Source organism: Cygnus olor, chromosome 14 (assembly GCF_009769625.2).
Source record: "Cygnus olor isolate bCygOlo1 chromosome 14, bCygOlo1.pri.v2, whole genome shotgun sequence".
In the NCBI taxonomy this organism is placed as follows: Eukaryota; Metazoa; Chordata; class Aves; order Anseriformes; family Anatidae; genus Cygnus; species Cygnus olor.
Genome location: NC_049182.1, coordinates 16,770,591 through 16,796,049, shown reverse-complemented (window position 1 = coordinate 16,796,049; position 25,459 = coordinate 16,770,591). Strand labels below are relative to the sequence as shown.

The 25,459-nt window shown below is 37.6% G+C and overlaps 1 protein-coding gene across 1 annotated transcript in view; it reads left to right on the top strand.

Moving 5' to 3' along the window:
• The window catches only part of TENM2 (teneurin transmembrane protein 2), a 1,590,996-nt gene that overhangs the window by 682,336 nt on the left and 883,201 nt on the right, over nucleotides 1–25,459 (top strand). Inside the window, exon 8 of the mRNA XM_040574031.1 lies at nucleotides 20,967–21,068. The gene's annotated coding sequence lies outside the window, so the exon portion shown is untranslated. The remainder of the gene's footprint in view (nucleotides 1–20,966; nucleotides 21,069–25,459) is intronic.

The following is a 25,459-nucleotide window of genomic DNA, read 5'->3' as shown; positions in this document are numbered from 1 at the left end:
TATGCAAATATAAGAGAAATGAGAACATTTGCTCCTATCCAGTCACGTAATGCAGTTCCTGTATTTTCCAAGAAAAGTATGCTATAGACAAGATAGCATTAGGCTTGAAAGCTATGTAACCAAATTTTCAATTACTTCTCTGTCACATGCCAAAATAGTTTAGGAATTACAGAAGATACTTCATTTTTTCACTCCTGAATATGTGGGAATGTAGAGGCATATTCTCACAAATGGATATATGTGTATCTTGCTGCTGAAATGGTCTTTGTTTTCCAAATGTACTACACTTTTTTTGAATACTAGCCAATTGTGTATTTATTATTTCTTCATGTGGAGCTTTTTTAATTTTCTCTTTATTTATATAGCCTCTTTGGTGACTCCACATCCTTCCAGCAATGCATGCTGCTTTTGCTTCTTGGAAGTCAGAGGAAGAGGTAGAACTAATGTAAAAGACTGGGAGAATTAGACTGGTCTGAAAGTCGTTGGCATTGACTCAGCTGATGTAGACTGTTAGCTAAATATATGGGAAGGTGGATGATGTTGAAAGTTCTTGTAGAACGTCAAGGACGTAAATCTCTCTTTCATGAGTCACAGGGGAGTTGAGTACCAGGTAACTGTGGTGTAAAAATTCACCCAGAAAGGGCAAAAGGAACTTTTGAATAATTACACAGATGAAAACACATAATGTTTCTGTTTTGTCATGATTTAGGTGCAAGAACAGTCTTACAGGTTCCAAGAACCTTATTTTATAAGTGTTGAGCTCCTAAAGGACTCTTGTTCTTGATTTTATACCCAAATTATTGCCATTACACCTGAGATACTAAAGCAGAGTGTATTCTTGGAAATGATGATCAAACCCATACCAAATCACTGACAATAAAAAAAAAAAATAAAGTCAAGATTCTGCTCTGTGACTCAGATCCTACTTCATATATAGCCCCCAACATATTGGCCAACATAATTACTTGTAATATTTAAGTTGCTTCTACATGCATCGATGACTTTGCTTTTTAGAGTCATTTTTCCTTTACTATTTCATGCTTTCAAAGAAGAGAAAGTTAACATTACATTATCTGAAACGTGATTTGCTAAGCTGAATCAAGCCATGAAATTCATCAGCTTAGATTTCTTCTGTAACTGACCAGTCCCTGATGATTCAGAGGAATATGAAATATCTGTGATACTTTTTTAGGCCTTAGGTCAGCAAGCTGATTGAGCAAGCATCAGATTTTAGAAGTCATTGCAAATTCTCTGCTTGATTTGAGGCTAGCTAGCTGTTCATATTGATATTTTGCTCTAAAAATGCTTTAGAGCACTTTCAAGTTGCTGTTCCATAATTTGCACCAAAATAATGTTTGATCATAAAGTTAAACAAAAGAAATTAAAAAGGAAGAGAAAGAAGTCAACTAATGTTCTGTACAATATCCTACAGTTCTGTTATTACTGCAGAGGATTACCATTTACTAGCACCAGTTGTTTGAAATCAGTCATTAAATGGAAGTATTTTGCATCTATCATCTGAGATATGGGAAGCACCTGCTAATTGTATATTCCATCTTGGAGTGAAAAATCACATTTTTCATGAAATTACTGACTTCATTTTCTGACCTTAAATAGAATGTCCTGACACGTGGCCAGCTTGTGACAGTGATTAATTAGTATTAATGTACTCATTTGGTGTTCTGTCAAGGATGACTGGGGATGGGCTGTTAAACTTGTGATCTCCAGCTTTCACATAAACGAGTGCTCCGAGGGCAAGAAGAAACATGGGGAAGAGGATTTGAAGGTTTGCTTTGCAGTATCTTAAATGAGCAAATGAGTAAGGGGTATCAGAATGTTTTTAGCTCCATGGAGGTATGGGTCAGATCCTCACAGAATGTACAACTCATTGCAGAGTCACCGCACTACTGAAGTTGAAGATTAGTCTGTAATCCTCAGTAACACTAATTTAGATTTATTTTTTTATTATTTAATATCAACTCTTCTCCAAAGTTAATGATTTCCATATTTTTTTTTCCAGACAAATGGGACTTGGAGGGTCTATAGCTTGTTTCTAGCTCTTTCATAAACCTTTTGCAGGACTTTGCATCACTTATTTTCACCTTATAGTAAAGAAATTTTGGTTAAAAAAAATACAGTCTCAGATATTTTTTTCTGTTACATTCTGTCTAAATTAGTTTGATGGGTATACCTGTGTTGTGACTATGCCTTTCTTTACGTAAGTACTGTATAACTTCTTAACATCCTGAGTCTTGTAAAGGTACAAAATGGATTTAGTTTCAATAGATTTCCTAAAGAAATGTATGCAGAGTATGTAGAAGTCTTTGGAATATAATCTTGCAACAAAATAAATCAACACAAAGGTGAAATAATTTTGCAGTCAGAATAGTATATATTCGTTTTAGTATAACACAATTTTGTGTAACATGAAAGCTTAGTTTTCTCTTTTTAAAGAGTTTGGCACGAAAAAAACACTTTTGATGGTTAGCAGCTTCCTGCTTATTATTGTGCAATGCCAAGTAAACTGCAGATGACAGATGGATAAAATCAGTATAGAAAGACCCATTTTTGCATGAAAGCATGAAGTTATGCTGATAGTGGCCACTTCACTCCTCTCTTCTAATGTCAAAAGTATCTTCAGTCTTGGAATGTACGAAGTGTTTTCAATTCCCTTCGGCTTAAAAGGAAAAAAAGAAAAAAAAATCTTCCCCTCATATCCCACTGCTATCTGCATCAAAATTGTAATCAAATAGCGTTATCACAGCTAAATTATAGACAGAAAATAAAGTTTATAGCACATAGTCAAGAGTATATAGAGATTTGGTGTGGACAATTAATGTAATGAAGCTGATTTTCATAAAGTGCTGAGTATGTTTTCTCCACAAATGGTACTTGGGTGAGCTCAAGATTGGTGCCCAGATCCTGAGGCACTAAATGTCACACCTGAAGTTTTTGTACATAGAAATAGCAGTGATATTGTTCCACTCCATTTCAGAAGGGCACATCAACCCTGAGATAAATTTATTTGTGACTCTCACTAGTACCAAGTTTTAGTAAGTTGGTTAGTCACCATGTAAACTTCCACCTGTCTGTAACCTCCAACTGCATAACTTAATACTGTTCATTTGGAGTCACAGGAAATTCCTAGATCAGGTGCTCTTGTACTTTGTAAGCAACTGTCTTTTGATGCAATAAAAAGAATCAGACTCATCATGACTACTGCAGAGTAACACCCAGGCTCTAGTGCCTCTTCCCAATGCACCCGCCAGACCTAAACCCCTGTATTTAGTTCCCTTAAAAGCACTTACTCTTGGCATCACCAAATCAGTTAAAGGGTTAAAAAGTGTACAACATGTAATTCTTGGTCGTTTTCAATAGATTTTTATTTAGAGGAGGTAACAGATACTTCAGAATTGTCAGGACTATCAGACTAGGGAGAAATTAATTCTGGGAAAAAGGTTTCATAAAAGCGTGAAGCAACTTATACACGGAGATTGCTTTGTAGCGCTTGCAGGCCTGCTTTACTTCAGCTCCACTGAGCTAACTCTGGGTATGACAGTTTACTGTTTTTGACAGAGAAATGAGTGCTGATGGAAATGTAAATATGTGGGAAGAAACAGAAGTTGTAACAATTAGTTTGACAGAGGAGGCTTTAAAGGTGGAAGTGTGTTTAGACAGGAAGCCATGCTGCAGAGGGAAGATGCTCCAGGAGTGTTGTTTTGATGGTGCCCTTCTCATTTCACTAAAACATAGAAATGGAAACGAGGATGTAGGACTTAGTGTCAGCATCTTAAGGTTGAGTTACGAGCAGCTACCTTATTAAAAATGTCTGTTCAGATTTCAAAAGTTGCTTTAATATTGTTTAATGTATTTCATGCTGCACACTGTGTGTCACCATCTTTTGTTGTTGTTGTTCTGATTTCACTCATGGAAGGGCTAAAGTTAAAACTGAGTACAGCCACAAAAATGAGTTACTTTTCTGTCCCCTTCTAAGAATTATGCTTAATGGGGTCTCTTTCCAAGTGCATTTGAACAACTAAAGGATGATATGTATAAGATTCTTAGGAGTAACTGAATTCTTCTTGTGGGATACTAATGAAAAATTATGTATAAATATGATTTGTCATTGGACATGACAGTTGTAGAAATTGGGTCATTTGTTAAGATAGATCTAGTAACCAGACCCAGACTTATGTTTTAGATGGTATAGAAGATTATTGTGTATCAAAAGAATGAAAAAGAGGCAGTGATGGCAGGGGTGACTGTTACAGAAGTTATCATCTTCTGACTTCGAAGGTTGATTTTATTTTTATCATATTGTGCAGTCTCCTCTATCTGGCCTGTAACATCAGTAGAGAAGTTTCTCTCTTCTTCCTCATTGATCATCCCTGATACATGGTTGAACACCTTATTCGTGTAAATCCTTCTGAAGTGTTCCACATTGGCCTCACCCCATTGTTAGAAAGCTGGCGTGGTGCCTTTGAGTTGGGATCTAAAACTTACCAAGAATGTACTCCCCTTGGATTCTTTAATGTGCACTGTGAGGGGCCATTTTTATAGTACCTAATGAGCTGTCCCACAAATGCACTGAATGTTGTCATCAATCACTTCAAGGTGCTCCTTATTCACTTTTCGTTTTCCTCCAAGAGGCAGTTAAGTGAGAATATTTGAGTCCAACATGAAAAGTGCTCCCTATGTAAGCAGCTTTTTCAAAGCTATGAGGAGGATGCTTATGATTTCTCTGAGATACCAGTGAGCGGGTCCTGCTTATACAAAGTGTCATTGCTTCATGCTCACCTTCCCCTTACTGAGGAATTATTATCTTTGAAATTATCAGACAGGCACTCCAGCGCTGAGCACGGAATTTCATCTCTTGTGTCCCCCAGATGATGCATCTATGCTATAACTAGTCAAGATGGTAAAAATAATTTCATAGATGTCACAGGCTCTGGGAGGTCATAGCCACCATTATTTCTTGCAGCTGTGTAAAACATTTGAGCAGTTAAATATCACCAGGAAGCAAGACATGAAACTGTTGTAGACTGTGTATTGTTACTGGAACAATCCCATTTTCCTCCCAAATTCAAACACAATACAGCTTAATATTTCCAGTAATGTGAACTGACAATTAGAAATTTCAGTTCTAGTTCTGCCACCAAGTTCTTGGTCTTATGGCTAAAAGATTTAATTTATTCAGCTTTAGTTTCTTTCTTTAAGAGGAGGATAATATTTATGATGTAGGGCATTAAAGGAGTGTTCACTCCTGTAAGTAGTTGCAGCTACAAAAGTAAACGTACTTACAGGCAACAGCTGCTGTTTGCATAGTTTTCTCAGCCTTTTTATTACAGTAGTCAAAAAAGTGCTGCTCAATAATCACATTAAGTGGAAATTTCTAAATTTTTACAATTCCTTGTTCATTTTAAATCTTAGTTTCCAAACTAAGTAGCAAATTACTGCCTAAGAGGCAGAGGAGTGAACAAAATTGGGCAATACAATTAGTGGACTAAAATGGAAAGCATCCTTTCCAAAGGGGGCTTATAAAAAATATGGACAGCGACTTTTTACTCAGGCAGATAGTGACACGACAAGGGGGAATGGTTTTAAACTAAAAGAGGTTAGAGTTAGAGTAGAAGTTAGGAGGAAATTCCTTACTCAGGCTGGTGAGGCCCGGTCCCAGGCTGCTCAGAGAAGCTTTGGGTGTCCCATCCCTGGCAGTACTTGAGGCCAAGCTGGACAGGGCTTTAGGCAGCTTGGTGTGGTGGGAGGTGTCCCTGCGCATGGCAGGGGGTTGGAACTGGATGGTCTTTAATGTCCCTTCCTACTCAAACCATTCTGTGATTCTATGATTCTTTCTATGGAAGAATCATTGTTTTAACTGAAGGTCTGCATAATAGTGATCTGTCTTTGCCACTGAATGAAGAAGTGATTGTCCTACAACAAAGCCCTGAAGAATGTACTGTACCTAATAATTTGAAATTTGGGGATAGAAGAATACAGTCATACTACTTCTGCATGTGCTCAGGTTTGCCAGTACAGGTAGTCTTCTCAGATAAAAAGGTCTGTGAGCCTTAGATGTAAAGGACAAGGCTAGATTCTTGTAATTGCTAAATATCTGTGCCCGTAAATCAGATCACCACATAAATAGATTTTAAAAATCTAAGTCATTCTATTTCTCTACTCACTGCAGATTTCTAGTAATTGAAGTTCAGATCTCTGTATGGCTTCATGTTAAGTGAAGATCTATTGTTTTAAATGGTCAATCTTAAAAGATTGATAGAGTTAACTGGATTTCAGATATTTTGGTGAAGATTTCATTTTGGTTGATAGGCATCTGCTCATTTATATTTTATTAAGCAATTAAAACAGTTGCCATATTTATCTTCTGGAGCATTGTATTTCCCAGCATTGTCCACCCAATTTTGTCATCAGTGAACAGAATTTTGCAATGTTGTCCTGATCTAGAACCACCAGTAATATGTGTATTTAGAAGTAGCTGAGTGACTACTGATTTTTTATTTTATTTTTACTTAATCTTGTGAAGTTTTTTAAATTATTTTTTTCAGACATTACCATTTTGCATGATTCCAAGAACTGTGAAATTCTCTGGGCTAGAAGGGGATTTTTTAAACATCCAAGCATTGCATACAGGGGCTGTGTCTGAGATACATATTACAGTCAGGCTTCCTGATACAAGGATACACTCCTGTGTGTTCCTTGGGAGAGCTTTAAGTGCTAGTTTTGTCTAACAAAGTCCCCCGGTTTAAGATAACAGCTTGTTAGGGTTTTTGTTTTTTGTTTTGTTTGTTTGTTTGTTTGTTTTCCTCTCCTTGTGTACTAGGCATCAAGCTGAAGAAGGAGGCGTACAGCTTCCTAGGGCCATCGGAGAGACAGTGACCAACATTACCTGACAGATGAGGAGACACTTTAGTACACACTAGGTTGGTCCTCACACTTGACTTATTAATATATCTTTTGCAGCTGAATGAAGTTAAGGTGTCTTATGAACAGTTTTCATGCAGTATAGATAGGAAACAATAACACAGAGGGAGTTACAGGATATGATAGTGGCAGCTGTATCACAGTCACACCAATAGCTGATCTACGCCCTATAGGTAAGTCACTGTGCAGGGGTGGTTGTTGGCTATTTCCCCAATTACAAGTGAGTTGTTAGTTGTCATGTTATAGGATCAGTTTCTATTTCACCACTTTATCAACTAAACACTGAAAATTGCTAAGGCAAATGATTTGGATGGGTGATACCGTGTTCTCCTTTAAGCATGGATTAAATTTCTTGCATTTAAATTGGTGAAGGTACAAAATTTCTTCTAATAGTAAAAATAATTTACAAATATTTCCTTGCTTCAGATCACTGCAAAGGAGTATTTTATTTTCCTTAAAAGTGATAACATTTAAATTGAAGGCAGTGAGATCAAATGTGAGAAGAATATATCAGCATTATAAATGCCATTTCTCTTTTTCTTTTTAAGTGTTAGATACGTAAATTGATTAGCTAACAAAAATGAGTGAAGTGGTGATGTGTGGTTTTGGATGCCAGCCTACATATTGTGATATGCAGCTTGACCCCAGGAAAAAAAAAAAAAAGGGAGAGGCTTTAGCTCCTTAGGCAAACCTAATGTTGATGCTAATTAATTCACTGGACCTTGGATCAGGCCCACTTTCCTCAGGGAGGTATTTGTCCTCATTCTTCACTGGTGCAGTTTGTGTTCAAACTACTGTATCTTTCTGTCACAATGAACAAAGTTACCTTTAAAAAGTCATCTATGAATATCATCATGGAGACTGACTTTTATCTTAACCCTGTAGGTCAACAGTATTATAAAAAAATAAAATAAAAGAGCATTCAGATTCAGGTCTTTTTTGCCTTTTCAGACTGCATGAATCTGATTAATTTTTTTAAAGCTGAAAATCATTTTACAAGAGAAAAAAAAAAAAGCTATTGCAGAGTAGATCTAAGTACTAAAATAGTGGAATTTCCACAGTTGTGATTGTGGAAAATGGCAATATCACCTTTTAATTACCATGGCCAAAAGACGATAAATTTATGCACATTGCATTATCTACATGTGCTTTTTTAACAATATTATTAACGCTGTTGTGATTTGTTAACAAAATATTGCAGGGAAAGGAACCTGCTAGGCTGTAGTCAGAGGGTTAGCGTGTTGCCTGCTGCTGTTGGTTCTTACCACTCAGAAAACACTGCAGTAAATGATCAGCTATAACACACATGCCTATCTTCTTTCCTGCCTTCACTATTGCATGTTGAATTGTGGGGTAGCTCACAGCCATTTCCTGTTCATTTGTATTCCACCAGATTATACAATTAGCTGGCTGGTGCTCCCTTGTTAGCCAGATAGATTATTTCAATTTGGATTCTATCATTTTACTGAAAACTGATGAAAATGCAGCTTGAGTGAGAAGCTTAGCAGATGAAATAAATAAAGAGAAGTAAGGGTATGTAGCTTACCCATCAGTCACCTCAGACTAGCCTTGCAGCTTGTTCCAAGAATACTGTCCCAGCACGAGAAAACTCTCCATCAGTTTTAGTTACATCTTTTCAAAGGCACAATAAATCCTTGGGCAATCCATTTCCGTTTAGTGTTTCACAGTCAGAAAGAAAGCCCTAGCATATCAAAGGGAAATGTGCACTGTTAGCCGTTGATACCGTCTCTCTAAATACTGAAGCATTTAGTGCACAGCAGTGTAATTACCTAGCCAGGTATATTTGACAATATAATCAAATGTTTTCTTAGGGCTCTCGTGAAAGATTTTGTTCTGTTAGCTAATTTACTGTGCTAATTCATACCATGATTATCATAGAAGTAGCTAGTACGCATCTCACACATTACATTAGGTAAAGATTGTGGAAGGCTCATTTCTTTTTTAATCAGAAGCCTAAAAGACAAACATCTAAAACAATTTTTATAAATAATTTTGTGTCCTATGAGTATTTGCTTCCCTTTTGTTCACCTTCAATTTCTATACAGCTCATTAAATCCAAAATACAGGGGATTAATGAAATCGTATTTATTAAGAACTTTAAAGTAAGAAACTATTAAAAGCATTGTTTAGTAAGTAGGAAGAAGCAGAAACTTCAGGACTTGGTGCTTCTGTTTGTTGTTGTTTCCTAACTTGAGCGTAAGGGAGAAAGCACAGAGGAGGGAATGAAGCACAACAGGATCAGTTTCTCACTGTAAATTTACTAGTACAGCTCTGGGTGATGCATGAGAGTGTCTCCAGTAAAAGCTACTGAGCTCATCATCTTTGCTGACCTTAATGCTGTGGCCTCTAGGTCCAAACTTCCCTTTGATCTCTCCTGTGGGCAGCCAGCTTGCAACACGTACTGCTTATAATCAAAGAGAGGAGGGTAGGAAAAAGGAAAGACAAGTCACAGAACCAAGGTAAAAAGCAGACGTGTCTGGATTGCCTTCTCAGTTCCCCCGGTGTGTTGGGGACCTGAGGCTCCCAGGTGCAGCTGCCCTGTGGCACATACCCGGCCCGCAGGCAGCTGGGGCCCAGCAGCGACGTGGGCCAGAATGTCACAAGATGCCCAAAATGTCACAGTCCTTAGGAGGCAGGGCCCATCTAGGGATAAAAGCCATTAAAAATCCATACATGTCTGGATTTGCCCTTTGGCTGGTTTTCTTAGTCCATTCGTGGAAAGGTACGTACTAAGATCAGGCTCTGAAAACCTTTGTACCCCCATTAATACCTCTAGAGATCAGTCCTGAGATGGGATGTTAGATAGTCATCACATGCCTAAGCATATGATTGTATTTATCTATGTATTCTAATAAAATCCCAAATATGCAATTCCATCTTCACTTTGAACATCTGTTATTGAAAATTGGGTAAGGAATGTCATTGCATTATGTTGACTACATTGAGAAAGGGAAAGATTTTTAGCTAATGAAGTAAGTTTACCTTCTTTCAAGCAATTTTATCAGAATTTGCAATACAAATAGTTACATTTAAAATTCTTGTAGACATTTCTTTATCTTAAAAGCAAACAAACATGGAACTTTGGGCTCCTCCAGTCTCTTAGCCTTTACAAGTCTTAGTGTAAGACTAAAGTTACATAGCCCCATAATCTGACTTAAAGGAACAGTAATGAAGCCAGCAGTCTTTCACCTGCAGGCTGCTTATTCAAATTCAGTCTAGAGCAGGAAAGTCATAAAGTGATCACAAGGTGAAAAGCTTTTGGTTAGTTGCCTGGGGTGGCTCGGAGTCTCTGCTGGCTTCTGTAGGTGCCTTTGTACCTGTTTAGAACCCCCACCAGCCATACCCTCCTGTTCAGTTTTTTCATCTTCATATAGAGAAGCCAAAACTCATTAGTTTTGGTGGCTGACTCATCATCACAGTTTGAGATGCGCCTGTTGCAGAGAGGAATGGCAGAGACACTTTTACTCTTGTTGCATATGTCTCCTCTGAATTTATGATGTTGCCAAACCAAATAATTTGTTAGGTCCTAAAACTGTATGTGAGCATGTCCACACATATGCACGCAGTTTTTCTCCCTTACAGATGCCATTTTCGTCACACTAGAAAGACTTGATACAGCTGCTGTGTTGTCATTTTCTGTCACATTGCTGCTTACTTTGATTGCATCTTTTTCGAGTCTGTCTTTCTAAGCACAGGAAAAAAAGGCATTTCTAAATATATTTGGCGTACAAATTATTTTTGAGTCAAATAGCTATTTATATCCACTGCATAAAGATGCCACTGTATTTAAGGCAAAATAAGAGAAGTGATGAAGAAATATTGATTATTACCCCCCAAAAGAGCTGGAAGAAAACAGCAGAGCAGAGGCTGTCCAGATGAAAGTGTACCCTATCAACTCCTGCAGGGTATTGCCACTTTCATCTGTTCTTCTCCTGTTCTGTTCTTTCCTTAACTTTTTAATTTTTAAAAAATGTTGTGTTGCATAAAATAGAACAATGGCTTTTGGGAGTTAATCTCTGCTGTATTTTGCAGGCTGCAAACAGGAACGTCTTCATAGTTAGATTTCCATGGGGTGTTAATATGGGATATATGTAAACATGGATGCACGGTAGCTGCAGTGGTAAAGAAGCAGACAAAGGAGGCTGTAGGAGCCTGAGCATGTGGGAGAAGCTCCAAAGAGAGACCCAGAGCTAAGGCTTTGTTTGTGGGTTCTGTCAGGTAACTCCTTGTTAGATTTGGAGCTAAAAACAAAACAAAAACCAACAAGGTTACTGCATGACATTTGCTTCCCCTCTCTAAAGATCAGAACTCTGTCCCATCAAAGAACTGCATTTCTGGTAGCGTTCGCTTGCTAAGTGGATTACTCAGAAATCTGAGTTCTGTCTGATCGGTTCTCAAAACATGTTGCTCTGACACCTACAACAGCTATTTTACTTACAAGGTTTCCAAGAGAAAGCCAAATAAAGCAGTAGTAAGGGAACAAGGGGGTTTCCTGTACACTATACTTGATCAGCTTTATAACCCTGCTGTACCTAGAAACCTGGTCTTTTACACTATTTGTTCCAATGGAGAGATGGGATCAGCAGTTGGTACCGAATGGCTAAGAAATCTTTGCCATTGCGAAAACATAGCTGTGCAGGAATTGCCACTCTCTGGTATTGTTTGGGAAACATCCAGGCCTGTACAACAGTGATGTGGGACTCCACACAAGTTATCTCCTGCCCTCTCAGACATCACTGTGATGCAGATAAGTAGGGCCAAAGTCCTCCTGACGACACCTACCAAAGTGCTCCCAATGCTAGTGCAGTTTCAGATAAGTGGTTAAAATAAACTGTTATTCCACTTGTTTTGGCCATTCATATTCTCTGTTTATGAAACAACCATTATGAAGAAAATAACAAGTAAAGAATTTTTAGGGAAAAAACATAACATTCTTGGTTCACGGCTTTATGATATTGACGAGGCAAATATAGCAAAGGGCTTCATAAATTTAAATGTGCCTTCAAAGAACAAGGGAAATCTAGTTGCTATTCTGCATAAACATTTTTGGAGTTCAATTCTTTTTTTGAATTTTATTTTGTTTATTCTTAATAAAAGGACCTGTTGATTGTATAAAGGAGTAGCTTGAAAGTTGGTGTTAATAAGCTGGAAATATACAGAGGAAGCTGTTGGATTCCAACAATTTGGACAGTGGAACAGTAATCGAGTTATATTGATGCTGTGGTACGCGTAATTCCTTTTTTAATTCTTTGTAATAATTGTTATGATTCTGTATTATGTTATACCTGGCAGAGACTCCAAGAATAGGTAATTCCAGTTTCCTAGTTATAGCCTCATCAATTGAATGTGTTATGATTGCCATCTTTGGAACAAAGGGATTAATTTCATAGTACGATTGTTTTATATCCACTTCATCATGTTAGAATTGCTGAACACAGAAGGTGTAGAACAAATTAACAAACAAGAAAGGATGAACTTTACAATTTACAGTCATGTAGTTAGAAAAAAAATGAGTAAGAGGAAAAATTCTGGAGTCTGTTGCAGCATTTTTTACAGACTTGCTTTTTCACATAAATCCATGAAGTTCCTGTCTGTTTACATTTTAACAAAGGTTCAAAATTTGCTGAGGCTCCTGGGTGAGCCTGGATTTCTCCTTCCCAGTCTGAAATTTAGGGCTCTTCCCATTTCCAGGTTGTGCTTGTAGTGAGGCTGTGGAGGTATTCCCAATAGGTGCATGCACACACACACACAATTCACATGCTCAGATGCGTAGATAAACACAGTTACTTTTATTGGCAACCACATGAACATAAACACAGCTTAGTCCTGTTCCTCCTCTCTAAATGAGTGGAAGTTGAGTATATAGTGTATATAATAAATACATGCATGTACAAACACTGGTAGGTATGTGTATATGAATATATACATGTACCCACATGTATACATCCTTTTTACCCATGCTTGTTTCTCCCTGATCCACCTTGATCCTGTCCTTACCTTAGGCATTCATTTGCTTGTTCCCTTAAACTGCTTAAAACACATCCTAAACTTTGCATAGTCCTATGACTCCCCTGCAATACAATTCCCATGAGACTTTTCCACCCCATTCTGATCAGTTCTTCAGGACTTTGAGTGGTTCTTTCTCTGGCCCATCATTCAGGGACCTGAGAGTTCTGATCTTTGGTATCGCCTTCATTATCTCCTTTTCTTTGGGTTTGTGTATGTAGGTGCAGTTTATTGCTTTTTCTGTCTCATCTTTGATTTTGTGATGAATATCCCTTAACCAGATACCCAGTCAAACCAAATGTCCTTACATTCTAGGTATTTGTTTTGCGGCAGCAAGTTAGCATCAAATCAGATTTCATCTGTTCTTTTATAGCCAAAACAAAGCCAACAGGAAATCATAAATCTGGGCATATCACTGTGTGGTGAACCCTGGCTAATATGACAGAAATGCATATGTGCAATTCGGATCTAAATCAGTTGTGTAGTGATAGAGACTCAATGTTAATTGAACTACAGAACCTTTTTTTTTTAATTTATTTTTTATTTATTTATGCTTATTGTATTTTTGGCTGTGTTCCACTGTGAGCTTTATGTGTACATCTACTGGGGAAAGAGTAAAGTAGGGCACAATAATATAAAATGCTCAAATATTATACTGTGTACCTACATATGACTGTCAAGAGTGGAGTCAGGCACATGCGTAACAGTGAGTCACTGGGTTACAAATTACAGGGCTGTGAATTGTCTTCAGGACAGAGTACTCTTTCATGTGGTTTGTACAGCACAGAATATGGTGCCATTAAAAACAGCCACCAACAACTGTAACAGTAGCCTTATATTTTCTGCGGTCCTTGTGGCTGCCTTGTATTTGCAGGCAGCCACTAGGACCGAAATGTAAGCTCACAGAGTAAGCTGAAGAGGAAAGGAAATGAATTTGAATGTTACATGAGTGGTGAGATGGAAGGAATGTTGCTAGTGGCCAAAGTGCAATAGGAAGCTTTTCAGTTCAAGGTCATAAATATGAATTTTCTAAGCTGGTAGTGACCAAAAGCCCTAACCATCTGAAAGCAGCGTAACGCAGTAATGACAGAGATTGGAAACAGGAATGTAGAAAAACATGAAAAGCTTTTGAAAGTGCCCTTGCAGGCTAATATTGTTACTCCAGTGAATAAGTCTCTTGAAGGCTGTGAGTCTGCAGCCATTTATCTGGTAGGCTTGCTATTCATCTCCTTTGAGTGTAGTGTAAATGCACTGTATTGGGGTCATGATGAGACCAAACCTAAAACGTTTAAATATTAGAAATGAGTTAGCCAGCTATCCAGAAGGAAAGTACAGACTATTGCAAAAGCAAGCACAAAGAAAGCAGGGAAACAAAAGATAACATTTGGAAAGAGGTTGCTGCACTGGGACTTGTGATCTTACAAACAAGTCTGTAAGGAGGAGGGACTACTTGATGGTATATGACAGTTTTTCTCTTGCAAAATAAGGAGAAAATATTGACTATTCTTTTAAAACACTTCTCCTTGCTCCTAAACTACTTTACAGGCACAAAATGCAAGAATGTGCAGAAGCAAATCTGTATCTTGGCTTTCTCAAAAGTTCCAAACGTTGTCTTCATCGGTAAATGGGAAATTCTGAACAGACTGAGGAAATGTCATGCTACTTCTGTTTCCGAATGGCTTAAGGAAATACTGAGAGAATTGTCAGAAGAAAGGATTGGAATGTAACATTTGGAGTATATTTTAGTATTGGAATGGATAAAATCGTCCAGATTATCTTGCCTTAATGTCCTAAAGAAAAAAAAAAAAAGTAGGAAGAGCTTTCACACAGTACTGGCAAAGAATAGAGATTTGTTCATACTAGACCATTGAAACAGAATGCTTCTAATCTACCCCTCTAAGGAGGTTCTAAAATCTGAGCCCACATCCAGATACCAGTTTGGCATTTATAGTTTATTTCTTTAGCAGAAACTGGAACCTCGAATTGAAACAGATTTTGGAAGTATGAAATCCATATATAAAATAGGATATTGACTTTTCTTCCTGCTTTGTTTTTACTGGGTGCTGCTGCTTTCTTCCCTACCCTTTAAAAAGTTTCTGACTTGGGTTCTGACTCTGCAATCTTTTGAATTTTTCAGAATTTTTTTAGAAAGGAGCCTTCACAGTCAAAAAATAAACCGATTTAATTAGTATAGTTTGTCATTTAGAAAATGTAGAATTTTCTTCTTTTTTTTTTTTTTTCAATGTATGTACCCACTCTTGCTAAATCTTAGTGAAACAGGGTTCTTAGGTTATAAAGTTGAAAAAAAAAATACCACTCATCTGGGATGTAGCCAAGCTAGAGATGTTCTGATATTCTCTGACATGATCCTTTTGCATGTTTTTCAGGCATGCACTGATCACAAGCCTCTTGGCTCCTGTGTGCATGGCCTCTCATCACAGGCTCACTGCAATTTCTCTGACAAAGTAAATGGCCATCAGGTCAGAAAGGGAACCCCTCCATGGCACAGTCCTGTCGGTTATGGGTGATGAGAGTGCTAAGTACGGAATGTCCTTGAAAGCACATTGCCCAAGTCCCAGCAATAGCCCTCGTCTCTCCTGTTTTCTGTCTGTTTCAAAGATAAAGACGCACCTTATACAAAAATTACAAAAATTCACATTTAGAGCCAGTGTTGAAAAGGAATATTCTTGAAAAGGATGGGAAATTTTCTCATATATGAAAGTTTAATTAGAACGGATTGCTAAATATTGGCTGTAATCCAGCAGTACGTAGCTTGGTTAAAACCTATTTAAACGAGCAATGTATATCACCACTGGCTAGAAAAAGTATGAGATGTTCTTCTCCCAGTTGCATATTTCAGTATCTTTCAAAAAGTTCAGAACAATCTTGAGAATTTTGTTATGTGGATTCCTTATAGTATTCCTTAGGGTGTATCTTCTTTGGAGATGCACACAACCTGTATTTGCTATTCTGTTTTCTGGACGGCAGCTTTGCTAAGCTTTGAAAAGAGGATGTTAGCATTTTTAAAGCCTTTTTTCCCCTTTTTATTATATGAATCAGTGTTCTTGAAGGAGTCAAAGTTCAATTCTCCTGCTGCATTACAATGCCTTTCAGTCTAATATTAGAGAGCGAGTCCCATTTTACTTTGTAATACAAAGCTTCACTTCGGCATTAATTTCATTCGGAAAGCAGCTGCACTTATAATAGATTCCTTTTAAGCAAAATGGAAAATATACATTTATCAAATGACTTTCTTCCAGTAATGCTGCAGCAGTCTTTATTGCATCAAAGTTGTCAGCAATCAGCCCATCTTTCTGAATAAAGATGTGCCAAATCATATAAGCTGACTTTATATTGAATAAGCAGTAAGTGAATTCTATGGTAGGTGGACAGACGGACACTATCTCAGTTGTTACAATATGATGTCTTTGTTTATGCCCACTTCACATAGCTTTAGCAAATGAATATAGGGAAACATTTTCTAAACAGACATACAAAGTAATGTTTCCAAAATAAACATCATGCTTTTCAAAGTGCTTTGTCTAGAATGCTAATAACACCTGATTAGAAATGAAAGATTTTTAAAATCAGCTTTATCATCTTTAACTTCCCCTGCTGAGACTTTCTGTCTTTTTCTCTTCCAAAGTGGTTATTTAATGACTTACATTTTCAGCAGAACATCATATTCACACTCTGGTTCAGCACAGGTTCGTTCTGTTTTTTTTTGAGAAAATATATGGTATATATATATGGGTATATATATATAGGATATATATATGGGTCCAATTTAAATATTAATTCAACTTTAGATTGATATGTTTAACACAGAATTTTCTGTGGATTGGAATATCCATTCTTATAAAGAGAAACTGTTGATATGATACTCCTTGGTTACAGAGAGAGTAGTGTTTGTCTCTTGATCATCCTCTGCTGACCCAAGCTTTTGACATGAAATAAAGGATTTTCCCAGTTCATTCTATGGTTTCCAGAATTCTGAACATTATTTTAAAATTACTTCTGTCCTTATATTACAGGACATCTACATGACTCTCATTCTCACAGGAGCTGTGATACTGAAGTAGGTAGAAGAGATGGAAAGAATGGGAAGGTCTTTTCACTTAATCCCAATGTTCAGTTTTTAAGGTTTTCAACCCTGCCTATTCCACAAGCCCAGAGATCCCATCAATCAGATTTACACATTTATGTTGAAATCAGTTTGAAAGTGCTCAAGTAAGACAGTGTTTCAGATTCTTATTATATTTTTAGAGTTACTTACAAAGACAATATCATTTTGTTTTCTGACATAAATAGCAGGGAAATAACACACAATAACCAACCACAGATAAGACAGGGAGTTAAGGAGGAGAAGCCCACTCTTCCATACTTTTCCTTCCTGCCTGCTTGCCATGCTTGCCAACCAAATCTAAGTTGGAAAATAATAAGAATATTTAAAAAAAAAAAAAAAGCCCTATAATTAACAGCATGCCTTCAGTCAGCGATTAATGAATCAAAGTCTTCACAATCACATCATAACCATCCAGTTTCAAATTTCTGTGATCCACATATTTTGTTTCTGGAATGTTCACAGTTCATATATAGGTAGTGAGGTAGTGGGTAGAGATGCCGCTATTAAGACAGCCACTAAAATGAACGGAATTATACTGCTTAGAAGTCTGGACACCTCTATGGGCCTAGGTCTCTTTCACCTCCTTAGAGCTGAGAATCCTGCTGTCTTGAGTTTGGTGTCTGCTTGGTAAGCCTTGCAACAAAACAGTCAGGAATTACAGTAGCAATTGGATGGAATCAGGGAAACCCCCCAAATTAGGGGCATGCTCCAGAAGAAAGCTGTCTTCTATGTCATTGCATACTGTAAGGTGTAGCAAATAGCATACTCTTAGACCCTTTTAAAAAGAAAAAAAAAAGGCAACAACAAAAAACACCTACTACATATATAAGTAGAAAATAAGGCAGGGTAGAATTCAGTTAAGCAGTAGTACTTCTCTGCTGTTGCAGCATAAGTTCCCAAACTGTGTGTGAAGCTTCAGCTATAGCTTCCTCTTTAGTGGGCACCAAGTCTTAGAAATTAAAAAGGAGGAAAAATTTTCACCACCCAAAAATCCCCAGCCCCTTTGGTTGTAGTAATGGGAGAATGGCTGATCTAATTATCTTACCTCCTCAGGGAAGCTTCTCTATTTAATTAAGACATAGCCACTTGCCTGGTATAGTGATATCTAGTAATTCTCTTGAACAGGTCCATCAGCAGATTGGGGCAGTCCTCAGCTGATGTGCAGTGCTGAAGCACTACTATACTGAGCTGCAAAAGCTGATTTTTCAAAGGCTGTAGTGCAGGTTAGATTACAGCTGACTGGAATAGTGATGCTGTAGTGGTGATTGGCTGGCAGCAAGTCAAATCCACATTGCATTACTAGAATAATAGGACAAACTGCTTGAGAGACAGTATGCCTATGTAATTCATTTAGGATTATTTATTTATTTATTTTTTTTAGGAAGCAAGCATTTTCTTGCTAACACATGAAATCAAAAATTTAACGATGGCATATGTGTAATACAAATGCTAAGAATATGTAAAATATAAAGCAAAGATCCAATTATAACTATTGCTTATGAAGGTAAAATTTTCCTGCCATATCACCTGCATATTCATTCAAGTGAGTGTGTTATATATATGAAAGGACCACCGTGTGTGCTTGGATATGAATAATTCTGTGAAGCAAAAGTATTACTTTACATGAAGACACGGTATATTTTAGATAAATTACAGTAGAGTATGCACTTGAAGACTCATAGTAACTTTTTGCTTCCTTAGCTAAAGAACATTTATAAATAATCTGAGGCCAGCCCCATATTTAAAGTGGATTGAACTGAATTTGTATTTTCTTACTCTCTGTAACTAGTTAACTAATGTTAACTATTGTTGTAGGAGTTCAGCAACATAACTCATTCTCTGAAGGCCGATCATTTTAAGATTTATAAACATAGAGCCATAACATGTATACATCAAAGAAGTAATTCAGCTATGAACTAAGAAAGCTGTGCTCAGGTGTTGCATATTTGCTCATCATTAAAAAGATTCTTTTAATAGTAAATTGTCTAGACAGTTGAATGAAGTAGGGCATTTCCCTGTAATAGCTGTCTTATACTTAATCCAAATAAGAAATAGACAAGTAAGGGGAACAATTTCAGAGAACCTGCATATTTATAACTTGTTCTTCACTCAGACAATTAACTCCACGATCATGATTAGGTCATCGCAAAGATTTTAGTGTTCATTTACAAAGGCTGTTAGTGGACCAGCACATAATTGTATGACGAGATATTTTTCTTTTTGGCTCTACTTGAGTGCCTACAGCAAAGCTTATCTGAGTGAGAAAAATACTTTCAGAGTCATTTCTTAGTTTCTTGCATAAAGCTTTGCCACAAGAGAATGGGGTATTTGTTTGGTTTTAGTTTTGCAAAGCCTACTTTCACTATTTCCATTGCCATAGGGGACAGAAATGACCATGGTTGAGTCTTCTGTATCAAGGGATATGGAATGTCAGGACCCAGCTGAAGGTACTAAGCAATGCAATGTGTTGTATCCCTGTACTTAGTGTGCACCCCTGCCCCATTCCATGGGAAAAAGAGAAGAAATAAACCAGAAAAGGCATGAAGGGTTTTCATTTGGTATTTGCACACACAAAACTATGGCTTTGAGACAATATAGCTTCATGAATATGCTTTAAAATCCTCCCTCTGCCAGTGATGAGTTTTGTAACCTTCAGCCACTTCCCTGGGTCTTCCTTTGGAGCACCACTAGTGGGGGCTGGGAGGAGGGGGTGCTGACCAGCTTACAGTTTTCTGCCTTTTTTTAATTTTATTTTTTTAACATGCTGAGCATTAACAGCTCCCATTGACTTAATGCTCCTGGCTTGATCCATTAGGAGTCCTGAAATTTAGCTCAAAAGACAGTAAAATTCAACTGGTATCCAGATTTACCATAAGCATTGAAACTACTTGCCATCTTTTTGTCTCAGATTTTCTATTTGCACAATAGGATATGTTTGTTTTATAGAGAATACTGGAGGCAAGGATGAAAAATGAAGTATGAATGGAGGTTATCCTTCAGATGATGTGAACATTTTTGCAGTGTGAAGGAAAAAGTATTAAGTTTAAAAAATGAGAATTAAAAATAAGCTACTCTTCATTTGAAATATAGTTAAAGACATTTAACAGTGTTTTGTACAATTAAGTTGAGAAATAGTAAATTAGAAAGTGTTTTTAAGAATTACATAATTGTGGATGGACAGGCAGATGAGGATTATTTTTGTCTTTCTGGTGTGTAAATTGCCATTCTTCTTTTGTCTGAGGTCTATCCACCAGGTGGATTAACGTAGAGTTTGCTGTTTGTTGCAAAAGACACAGAAGAATAAACAGACTGTGCATTTCATTGACGGACCCAAACTGTTCATCCAGCATGTACTGTGCATTTTAGCAACCACGTTTCTCTTTCTTTACAGTAGAATTACTTTGGCAAGGCTCCACATTCCTGGGATACAAATACAAGGTGTTTTATTTTTAATTATTCAGTCCTGACATGAAAAGAGAAAGAGCTAGAAAGGCTGCTTGTAATTTTGCTGTATATCAGTTTTGAAGCACAGGAAAGCAACTGTATGCAACATACCGTTGTGCAACAGAAATTTTGAAGGAGGCTGATACAGCTTCTGGATCACGTTACTGAGGCTAGGCCTCTTCCAGGAAATATTTACATAAATTCTGTGGGAGATTCCTGCATTCATGAAGTTGTGTGCATTTATGTGTGTCGGGCATGAGCACCTAACAGCATTTGTTTCCATGTTGGCGAAGCTACTATATGTTCAATGAGACAAATGTACTTCAGTCTTATCTTACGTACTTGGTACCAATTTCAGCTTCAGACTTCCAGAGTTTGCAATCATACAAGGGGGGATAATTCAGTTTGATTTTTTTTTTTTTTTTCCCAGATTTGCTAGGAGGCACAGGTCATGCTGATCTGACTGGGCATGCTGTATTTCTGTACCTGGAATTCTGTAGATCCCTGCTGGCCTCAACTTGTGCACATGTGGGTATGTACAAGCTTCTCCTCCTTCCACAACACACTGAAGATTACACTGAGGGATTACATATGCATTTAATAACGGTTTCTATATGGTCATATGAGTACTTATATGAGTTTCTCTTCAAATTAAAAGCTGAGTGTGAATTGAGATATTTAATTATATATTTATCATTTTCATGCACTTCTAGTCTTAAATATAGAAGGCTTTTAGCAGTGATTCTTAACTAATAGATCCATGAGTTAGTAATACTTTTCCTCGTGTTTTCAACTTAGCAGTACTGATAACAATTTGGTTTACTACTATATTTTAGATAAAAAGTTCTTTTAAAATGTTTTATTAAAATATAGTATGAGTGATTCTACAATAAACAAGTAGAGAAGAAAAGACAGCTTGCCATGTGCATTGAAATAACAACTGGGCCCCAGTAAAAAGAATTATAGAATACATGATTGCAGAGGAAAAGTGGCTTGAGTATTTGAGGCTATTGGACTTAGTGTTTATATATTGTAATTTTTTCTTGTTTTTGAATGTTCAAAAAAAAATGTAAGGTGACTTTTCTGTGGATATATCTGGGCATCCTTTAAGTGTATTATGCTGAAGAATATTTCACTTCGCTATTTCCGTGTTTTAATACTGGTTTACACAAGTCTTTCAGAAGGCATGAATAGGACCACGCAGTAGTTATGTCCTCGAAAGCTTTTAGACTGTATTATAGCTACATGAGTGTGAAGTCTGGGGCATTTGCTTTCACCATTGAATTAATTCAAGGATTTTGGGTGGTTAGGGAACAAGACTGGTCACTCCATTTACCTGACGAAGAGTAGCTGCATGCAGCTGAAAGGTCGCTTGTGGTTCACATGGGTGGTTCACCACTGGGCTGAAGCACAAATCGTCTTGGCCCCAAAGAGCAAGTTTCCTGTTGATCCACATTTGTGTCATTAAAGTAGTCAAGCAATGTAGAAGTCTGTGTTATGCCTCCTGGCACAGCACACATAAATAAATAGGGTGATTCAGTTACCCTGTTGTGGTTGTTAGCTACATGTTCAGAGCAAGAGGGAGAGTGACGGAAATGAAATACCCAGTGAACTCAGCTGCCTTTAAAATATAGGTGAGTTAAGAACTGGTTTGCTTCCTCCTTGAAAAGATGTGGGTCTGCCTTAAAGCGCCCTATGGCATGAATATATTCATTTCATATTTCTGATTCTTCAAAAGAACTTCTATCAGCAGTGGTGATAACAGCTGAAACTTTCACAATACAACATTCCCATCAAAAAACAACAACAACAACAACAAAAAACAACAGCAACAACAAAAAAACAACCAACCAGCCAAACAAACAAACAAAAAGCAGGATACTTTTAGACAGGGAATTAACAAGATTTTAGATATCTTTCCATTTTTGTCTGTATTTCTTCGCCATTTTCCCGGTCCTGCTCTTTCTCTAATCTCACGGGGGAGCTAAGCCCACAGGCGTTCACTCTGTGATGAAGTGTTGCTTGGAGCTGGGACTCTCACCTTCTTTGGATAATGTGGTTGGATTCCCTTCATCCCCCGACATGGGAGAAAAGACTCCTTGGCAAACTGTAACAATCTCCCTAACTCCATCTCTCTTGGGACTCACAGACTCCCATCAACTGCACACTGACAGCAAATCTATTCCAGTACTTTTGGGAGAATAAGAATTGATGCTAGCTTGGTGAAAGCGATAATGTGGCATCCTTTTAGTCCTATTCTTTCCTCACTTCTGGTGATGTGATTTTGCTACTAACACTGAGAAACTGAATAGGTAGGGAGTGGAGAAGATGGTGCTACCCTCAGATCAGCCTGTCTTTGTCTCTGAGCATGGTTTAAGGCAAGTGTCTGAGATGCTGTGATAGTATTGGCACTGCCTAGAGTTGTATATATTGAAAATCCATAAATTTTGCCTGTGTAATACTTTCAGACCATCCCAACAGTTTCTTCCAGCAGTGGGGTTGTGGGAGCAGATGTATATCATTTTCTAGCTGCTTGTCATGGTTTTGGACTGTGTACTTTGGCAGGGTCCAAACTGAGCTTCTGCTTTTCACAGGTACATTGTCACCAAAATGACCCACGTTTTGTCCTGTTAGCATGTCCTATGCAATTCTTTACCATCGTGACAGGGAACTTTGATAGTGTGGATTTTTTTATAAGTTACTTCTTTACTGTAAGCAGATAAGCCATGTCACTATTCAGACATTAAAGGAGAACCTTACAGAAATAACCAAACCTGTACCATGCAAGAATTATACATAGGAAGACATATAGACAGGCCAAACTCCAGTTTTATCAGCAGAATTCTAGCAGCTTTGCTTCACATGCTGTAACCAGCTAGCTCATGCTAACCAGCCTTCCAGCACTGTTGAACTTCCAAAGTCAGTGTTAGCTGGTGGCTTCCAAGGAATACCTTTACATATAGGGTGCTATGTCTGTCAGCCAGGCCGAGGGGGTCCTGCAGACCGGAGGTGAGCTGAGCTAGCAAGCCTTGTTGAGAAATTTTACAGCACTTCACTGGACTGCTCTGGATCATTAGTCCTGTAGTCTCCTTACTGCATGCAAATTACAGTGTGTTTGTATTGACGGAGTTCTGTAGGTATCAACACTGATTTTTTTTTGACTCAGAAGATGAATCGTGGTAGTTAAAGGGTCATTGAATTAGGGCTTGAGACACCTTGTAGGGTGTTAACCCTGGTGGGCAGCTGAGCACCACCCAGCTGCTTGCTCACTTCCCCAAGCTGGATGGGGAGAGGATCAGAAGTGGAAAGGTGAGAAAATTCCTGGGCTGAGATAAGGGCAGTTTAAAAGGTAAAGCAAAGGTTGTGTGCACAAGCAAAGCAGAATAATTCACTTTGTCCCCTTGGCAGGCAGGTGTTCAACCACTTCCAGGAAGCAGGGCTCCATCATGCAAACGCTGTGACCCTGAACGTCCCCCTTCCTTCTCCTTTCCCCCAGCTTTTATTGCTGAGCACAACGTCTCATGAGGCAGAATATCCCTGGGGTCTTTTGGGGTTGGCAGTCCTGGCCATGTGCCTTCCCAGCTCCTTGTGCACCTTGCTAGGGGGTAGAGAGGGCGACAGAGAAGCCTTCATACTCTGCAAGCTCTGGTCAGCAACAGCCCTTGTGTGTGCTCAACACTGTTTTCATCACAAATCCAAAACATACGCATTGCAGTGAAGAAAATTAATTCCAGCCCAGCCAAAACCAGTATACATCTTTATCTGTTATTTTATTCCATATAAAAAATAGTTTGAATCAAATGAATGTGTTTTAGGTTTGTTTTAGTCTGAAACATAACACAGATTTCTCACTTAAATGGCAGTCCAGCTTTCGAACATCTACTTTCTTTTCTGATGCTAATAGTAGAATAGCATACTATACCTAACATACCTACTGCAGGACTCATATTTTCTGTTTTATGGAAAAGCTCTGAGGCTTGTTAACATTCTTGATACGTAAAGGTAGCTTTTATATGAAGAAATAAAAATAAGAAAATAAATTAGAGAAACTTTAAATCCACCCCTGTAGACCCTGTGTTTTGGATCACCAATTCTCCAGGTGTAATTGTGTACATACCTCACTTGTCTTTGCAATTCTGTGCAAGTTTTGAGCTCTGTGTGGAATTGGTAGCACTTTACTGTTAAGTGCCTGATCTGTAGGTTGCTAGATGCAGCTGAGTTCTATTAATTGTTCTAGAATTGGGCACAGCAAAGTTGTGTTTATTATGTTAGAGACTAAAAGAAAAAATCAAGCATTAATTGTGCCAGTTGATTATTGTGTTTTAGAAGAACAATCTATGTTTGTTAAGTGATTATTTCAAAACACAATGATAACTGAAAGAAAATGTCTGTTCATATTTATCTTTTTATTTGACTCTCTCTCTTTGGAAAAAATTAAATGAATCTAGAGGTCAAAGATTCTAAATTAAAATTGTAATAAGCCATGACTGCTCCTCACTGTGACATTTTTTTTCCTACTGGGATTAATGGTATGCACCTTTCTTTTTTCAAAGAAAAAAGTGGAAAGATAAAGCAACTCCTTATGATTGTCTCAAGTTGCTATGCATTTATTATGATTGTGACATTGAAGTCTATACTGTTTTTTGACAAAAAAGGAAAAGGTGCAACTGAAATGTTGCTTTAAAAAGTGTTAAAACTGGAGTTCTGATACTATTGCACAATGAACACATATTAAGCATTTATGGCAGCTACAAATTCACAGCATGGTTTTTGAAGCAGTAATAAAGGGGGAGAAAAAACAGTCTAATTGACATTTTACAGTCAGAACAAGGGGTTGAAAGTGTGTGGCTTGTATGAAGCTACTTATGTATTACATATTAGCCCCTTAAACTAGAACTAAACTCAGTATCACCTCTTAAAGAG